Source organism: Arvicanthis niloticus, chromosome 8 (assembly GCF_011762505.2).
Source record: "Arvicanthis niloticus isolate mArvNil1 chromosome 8, mArvNil1.pat.X, whole genome shotgun sequence".
NCBI lineage: Eukaryota > Metazoa > Chordata > Mammalia > Rodentia > Muridae > Arvicanthis > Arvicanthis niloticus.
This window is the reverse complement of record NC_047665.1, coordinates 39,774,122-39,781,357: the sequence shown is the minus strand read 5'-3', so window position 1 is coordinate 39,781,357 and position 7,236 is coordinate 39,774,122. Positions and strand designations below refer to the sequence as shown.

The window sequence follows — 7,236 nt, the reverse complement described above, 5'->3', positions numbered from 1 at the left end:
GTTTCCGTTTTGCCACATTATTTCTCGTGATGCATTTACTGGTTTCTAGATAGGACATGAAAGGTTATCCAGCCATGTTCCTTTATCACTAGACAGGTACCAAAAGAGCTAATATTGAAATGGCTAGCTCCTTGGAAAACTCCTGTGAATTTGCAATAGGCCAGGGAAAACTTGGGAAGACACATCCCAAATAGGACCTAACATGTAGGAATTAGATTTTTCAAAACTTACTTTAATAAAGTTTCTTAAATGCTTGAGTCTCCCTTCTAGCCCACTGACCAAAGGTAGGGGAGAAAGATGGTTAATAGGACAAAGGGGATGTGGACCTGTTTAGAAGTAGTACTTTGGGGAAATTCCAATCTTCATTATCAGGATATCAGCAATCCAGTCCAAAACATCAAACATAAGTCAGAGCATTAGTCCAGTCCAACTGTCAAACATCAAATAAATCAGTAGCAGCAGCTTAATCAAGAAGAAACTGCAAGGCTCTTCCTAACTGGCACGAGTCACAAAAGCTTCAAGAAGTAACCAGAATGCCATGAGTTGCTGCTTTTCTCTCTACAATATCATGACAAGCAAAGATTAGTGAAGAAGCAGCATTGCAAGACAAAGCAATGCAAACAGTGAAGACCAGCGAAGTGTTAACAAGGTGAACCAATGCAAATTTATTGTCTGTTGGGTTCTACTTACACTCTTTTCAAACATCATTTATCCTCTCAAGTGTCTGCCTCAGTAAAACACACTCTCACATGTTTGCCTCAGCAAAACGTCTTATAAGACAGCTTCCAGGAAAACATCACATGACACAACTGAGTCTCCAAAGAAACCAGACATTTCCACTTCATTTAAAGGATAGATTGCCAGGTGCTAGATTCACTGCTGACAGCAGGCAGTTATAACAGCTGGAGGAGAAGAGGAATCCGCCTGTTTTGTGTTCTGTACCTCTCAGGTCTGATGTCTCTCTTCCTTCCCCCGAATGGTGGCTATCCCTCTTCTTCCTCCTCTGTCCCTTGTCTGGGAACCCTAAAATCTCCCCTCTGTCCCTCTGCCCAACCATTGGCCACCAGCAACTTTATTTACCAATCAAAATCAACTGGGGGGCAGGGTTCCCTCAATTTTTTTTTTTACATGAGGATGTGTAGATTCTCATGCAATTTTGGGGACCAGATTAACATAATACAAGCAGCATTAGACCAAATCCACAAGATCCAATAACCATATTTGGAGGTTATACTATTGTGGCCAGAGGGATTGAAATGGAGAATATCCCCTCAGCTCCAAGCCTCCAAGGTCAACTAGGTTTGAGGTGACTTTTGAGCAGCCCTTGAAACATTCTGTAACTATGGAAAGTCATCTGTTTAGAGAGGACAAGGAGATTCTACATGGTGAAGTCTAACCAGTATTCAGTCTCCAAGGAAGGTCAACACATGAGAAACTTTCCTCAATGTTTCTCTCTTAGTTAGGTTTTGATATTGCTGTGATAAAACAAATGATCAAAACCAACCAAAAGTAAGTTGGGAAGGAAAGGGTTTATTTCATTTTATAGCTTGTAGTCATCATCTAGGGAAGTCAGGGCAGCCTTGGAGGGGTGCTGCTTACTGATTTGCTCAAGTCAGACAACATATATACCAAATATTTGGCACAGCTACTGCAATTGCAGTTACTATTAGGTCAAATGTGCAATAGTCAACTGTCATTCTCCATGAGTCATCTGTCTTGTTTATAGGTCAAACAGGAGAATTAAAGGAATGTGAGGTAGTGACTACCACCCATGCATCTTTCAAGTCCTTAATGGTTACAGGTGATAGCTGGGTTAACTGTAAGCTGAGTGTAGAACCAGTTTCAGTGAAATTGTTGAATGACAGAAAGTCAAAGGGTCAAACAGCATGTCACGGTATCATTTCTTTGTGATACAAGAAAGCAGGAGATAAGAATACATATAGATACAAGAGTAACAAGGTCAGTTATGTAGGAGAGCATGGGTGAGAACAGGACCGCACTTCTCTGAGGATTGGAGTAGGAAGATTAGAAATGACAGAACTAAAAACCAAACGAAAAGAAACGAAGCTGATTTTATTTCTGGAAAATATTGTGCCACAACGAGGGATAAGAATACACCGAATCAAATTATAAAAAACAAAAAAACCAAAACAGGTACAAAATAAAACACAGTACCTGGAGCAGGACGAGAACTACAAAGAACTCCTCCTTTTAAAAATGAACTTTTCTTTCTTTTTCTTTTTCTTTCTTTCTTTTTTTTTTTTGTTGTTGTTTTTTGTTTTTTGTTTTGTTTTGTTTTGTTTTTTTTCGAGACAGGGTTTCTCTATGTAGTTCTGGCTGTCCTGGAACTCACTCTGTAGACCAGGCTGGCCTCAAACTCAGAAATCCACCTGCCTCTGCCTCCCAAGTACTGGGATTAAAGGCGTGCGCCACCACTGCCCGGCTGAGCTTTTCTTTTCAAAATTGATTTGTTTTCTGTTGTCACGTGGAAAAGAACATTTCAGAGCTATTTTAAGCATAGTATATCCCAGACCACAAATGTAGATATCATTTCACACATTATTCTTAGCGTGGAAGTAGGAACACATGATCAATATGAGGGTTGGGAAGAAAGAAACAATGCTGTCAACATATTGTCTGAAAAAAATTTAAATAAAAATTAAAGAAGAGAGATGAAAAGTAACAAAAGAACCTTGTGAGAACAGATTAGAACTGAAAATACGGTTCCTTCTGGTTTGCATCTACACCTGGGAGAGGAACCTGCACTCTCACCCACCCCCTCACCCGCTTACACCCAGAGACAGCTTGACCCTCAGGAGTTCTGACACACCCAGGATCACAGGAAAGACAAGGACAATATGAAAATATATTAAACGGAGAATTATAATGTGGTTATAAAAATATCTTTACTTTTAAAAAATAAATGCATAAGAACAAAGGACAGTGATGTATTAATTTACCATGTAACTATTTTGCTGTTTTGTTTTTTTGTTTGTTTGTTTTTGGGCACCAGGGGTAGATGTCTTTCAAAACGCGATGGAGAGAACAAGAAGGGCAGAGCAAGCCGAAAAGTAAGGACTTGTGGAAGAAAAAGAACAAATAGGTAAATTCTGATAAAAGTATTTGTGGTTTTCTTACAACATCTTCCAAGAATTTGACATTTCTTCTAGGCATAAAGTTAAAAGGAAACTTTTTTTTTTTTTCATTTTATTTTATTTACATTTAAGAAAAGGAAACTTTTAATGAGACTTTGAAAATAAGAAATCTTGAAGTTCCTGTCATATAGCTTAAAGAAGCTGCGATGTTTCATCTTGTGTTGTATTCAGTTGTAGTATGCAATACTATCAAAACAAAGGCAGGAGATTTCAAAGCACTTTCCTGTGACATCAAGGCTGAAAAGAGAGAAAGACACTCTCCTACTAAGTATAGAGGTGCTGGTGGTGAGATCCAAACCAAAGCCTCATCATAGCAGATGCGGAATGTGCGCTGGGGCTACAGGAAGAAAGTTTCACAGCTTGCGGTTTGCGTGGTGGGGAAGGTACACAAGGAAAGGGATTTGAGAAACATGGAGCATAGGAATCACTGATTACTTCTTTAGGTATTTTAAATTGGAAAATGTAAAAGCCAACTCAGGGTCCCACGACGAGGATGGGATTCGAACCCACGCGTGCAGAGCACAATGGATTAGCAGTCCATCGCCTTAACCACTCGGCCACCTCGTCCTGCTATAGTTCCTTTTTTTGTCTTCAGCTTTAAGTCTTATTTTGATGGCTGTCTTAACCTCTGAATTTGTGATCTGTATGGTGCTACCAGTTTTCAACCTGAAAAACTACGTAAGGAATTCTCATATGTAACCATTTTCTTCCTCTGAAAGGACACTTCCGCATTTTGATAATCCCATCGTAGTACCTGTACGTCTCCATCCTCAATCCTCTTCGTTTCTCGGTACTACACTTGCTTTCCACCCTACAATGAACATCTTTCTGCTGTCCTCGACCATGTTCTCTCTACTGGACACACAGTATACCTGCTAACCTCCCCCTACCGCCTTACTTACCTGCCTTACTTAGTTCTCGATTCACTAACTACTGAAATCTTAGGTTTGTTTGTTTTTTTGTTTTGGCTTCATAGCTTTTTTGTTGTTTTTTTTTTTTTTTTTTTAAACCGAGGATAAATATTTATTTTCTACGAACCCTTACCCTTTTCCTCTTACAAAAGGTAGTCTAAATCTGCCTAAAAATTTTATGCCAAGCTCGTTGTATTTTTACGCTCAAAGACCCTGCCATGATCCATTGCAATAGAAAACACTTCTATAAACTGTTCCGGGTTTTAAAAAAAGATATTTTCAGTAATTATAAACTTATGTTTTCGGCCTGTTTCTACTGGTTTGAATTGTCTTTGAATTTTAAGGAGAGCGGAGACTAAAAGACGTAACTGAAGAATTTAGATAAGTAATTTATTTTATATGAAAAAAGAACTTGCACTGAAAATACATTCTTTACTAGAAGAATTGAGGATAATTTTTTCCCTTATCAATTTATGTGTCTACGTATGAAAATGTATTGAAAACTCAGTGGGAACTAACAGCAAACGGAGTGGTCATATAGGGTTAATGAGTAAATCCAGATCTTACAAGAGTTGAATATATTATGAAGATCCCCTAAATTTAGTAAATGATAGCGAACAGATTTGCGGTTACATAAAGCAAGATAGGAATAATCAACATTTTAAACAAAATTAAAACTTCTTACAAGTCTAAATAAATAAAAAGTTAAGACACGGAATTCTATGAAACATGTGCGCTCCCTGTCTTTGAATATGGGATGTTATTTATTTATTTATTTATTTATTTAAAAAACCTAGCCTCCTTCCTTCGATGAAACCTTGTAAAACAGCCTCAGAAGCTGGAGACTGCAGACACGCTTTTTCCCGAGGGTTTTTTTGTTTGTTTGTTTTTGTTTTTTGTTTGTTTGCTTTTGTCTCACCGGCTGTGCGCTGTGAAACTGAATGTTAAGTGGACTTGCAATTATGAACACACAGCATCTGTCTATGGTCCCTGAATGGAGCCCGCTTGCGAACGCACACACAGAACCGGACTAGTTGAAAAGGTCAGCAGGAGTAGAAGGGGACAAAAGAGGGTAGTGGGAGATGAACGCGGCCACAGCGCCTGTGTACAGGTATGAAACCAACAAGCAAAAACAGAAAACAAAAACCAAGAAAGATGTTGCATGAAAGACGAGGGTGATTTGGGGGACTTTTGGGTCGCGGTTCGAGAGCTCGGTTCCAGCCTTCCTAGCCCGAGCAAAACTGTTGAGCGCTTGCTCACGCCTGCACTTTGCAGAGCTGACCACGGCTCCAGAAGAAACACTAACCTTCGTCCCGCCCCTCCCCCGCCGCCCGCTTGATGACATCACAGTGACGTCTTTCTTGTGGTGTCATTTCTTGTCTCTGTTCACATTATGTGTGCTCCTGCAAGTTGGTCAAGCTTGGCTCTTTCTCTACTGACGACTGTGGCCAACTGTGTCCTCCTGCTTCATCTGGAATTCCTGCACCTAAGAGGCGGAGACCGGAAGATTGAAAAGTTTCAAGCCATCTTCGGCCACATGAGACCCCGTCTCATAGAAAAATTTAAAAAGTAAGTTAAACAAAAGAAATCTCAAACCAAGCAAGTCGAAGTCCCAGTCTTCAATAGACAGAAGTAAGAGGATTGCCGTGAGTTTGAGGTCATTCGAGGATAGAGTGAGACTTTGCGTCAAAGAACAAAAACAAAACCCACAGGAAGGATGAAATTGCTATTGCTTTCCCGACTCATTAACAAGATAAATTCTATTTCCAGTTTTCATGACAGCCACGGGTTGTTTCCTCTCGGTCTTCAAAAGTTGCTTCCTCCTGCCCTCCTCCTTCACCCCGCCCCACCCCCAGTTGTGAGTAGATTTCTCTGAAGAGTTGCAGCTTTCTCCTGCAATTCCTTCTTGATGTTTCTTTCTTTTCTTCCTCCCTTTAAGAAACATACTATAAACGAGAATAAAGTCACTCAGTTGTTGAATGAAGGTATTTAGTTCTATTAAGGTGAGATTGTTAGGAATTAATTTTAGGAGGAGTTAACAGACAACAGTCCAGGTTACCTTACATGGATAGTTGGTTTTCAAAACGTCAGAAGTCCACAGAATTGACATTACAAATATTTCTATATTAATGTTCATTTTGATTAGAGACCTGTCTGATCCTGACAGCTTCCTGTCGTGGATTCTAAGAAGAAATTGAGCATCCTTGGAGTTACTCCAGTTGTGCGGTGACAGCCACTAGGCAAGAATTGCCTCTTTCCATCTACAGACAAATTACTGTCCAGAAAAGGACACACTTGCAGAATAGTAGACTGATTAGATCTGCCTAGACAGAGTAATCAGCCCTTAATAATTCTGCATTACTAAGGTCTGTCAGAGGATTCTGAGCCAGAAGGCTGAAGATTTGATGCTCCAACGTTCGGTAGTATAGGGGCTTTCCAGGTGTTCAGCGGTCTCTATAAACTGGCTAAGTTTTAGAAGCTATGCTTAGTGCTTCCCATAATTTCAGTTAACTCAGTCATTCTGGATTTCTGACTGGGTTGAAGACCTATAGTCTCAAAGCCAATCCTGGCTATTTACTTTGAGAGAAAAGATCTGAGTGGATGGTTTTCAGCTGACATCCATTCTAAAGCCAAGAAAAAAAAAAAAGCCAGGATCAAAACTAAGTGCTTTAGTTAGGACAGATGACAGAGGTTCTGCTTAGTCAACAAAATGATGGACTGGGTAATAGGACTATCTTGTACCTCACTGGTACAACTAGGAATAACTATGCTCTAATTGCATTTTGAGAGAAAAGTTTTATTTTAACAGGAAGGGTGAAGCTAGGTGATGAGAGAGAGAGAGAGAAAAAGAGAGAGAAGGGGGGGCATGGAGGCAGATGTTCACGTGTCTCCACCAGTCAAAGATAGTTTATATATCTAGGTTGGATATTGGGTTACACTTCTAATTGCGCATTACCAAACTTATAAAGCCTTTAACATTTTAAAAAATGTATAAAAGCAAAAAGGAAAAGGGGACATGGGAAAGGGGCTTTCTAGGGAGGGGAAATGAAATGGTATCTGAAATATAAATAAAATATCAATAAATAAAGAAACAAAGAAAGAAAGGAAGGAAGGAATTAATTTTAGAGTATCAATGTGAATGAAAAAACAAATTGAATAATAAAAATTAT

General features: G+C 39.4%; 1 non-coding gene across 1 annotated transcript; it reads right to left on the bottom strand.

Annotated features, from left to right (window-relative positions):
- Positions 1–3,640: 3,640 nt before the first annotated feature.
- Positions 3,641–3,722, bottom strand: Trnas-gcu (transfer RNA serine (anticodon GCU)). Its single transcript has one exon. It is a non-coding gene; the product is annotated as a tRNA-Ser (tRNA).
- Between the last annotated feature and the right edge of the window lie 3,514 nt (positions 3,723–7,236).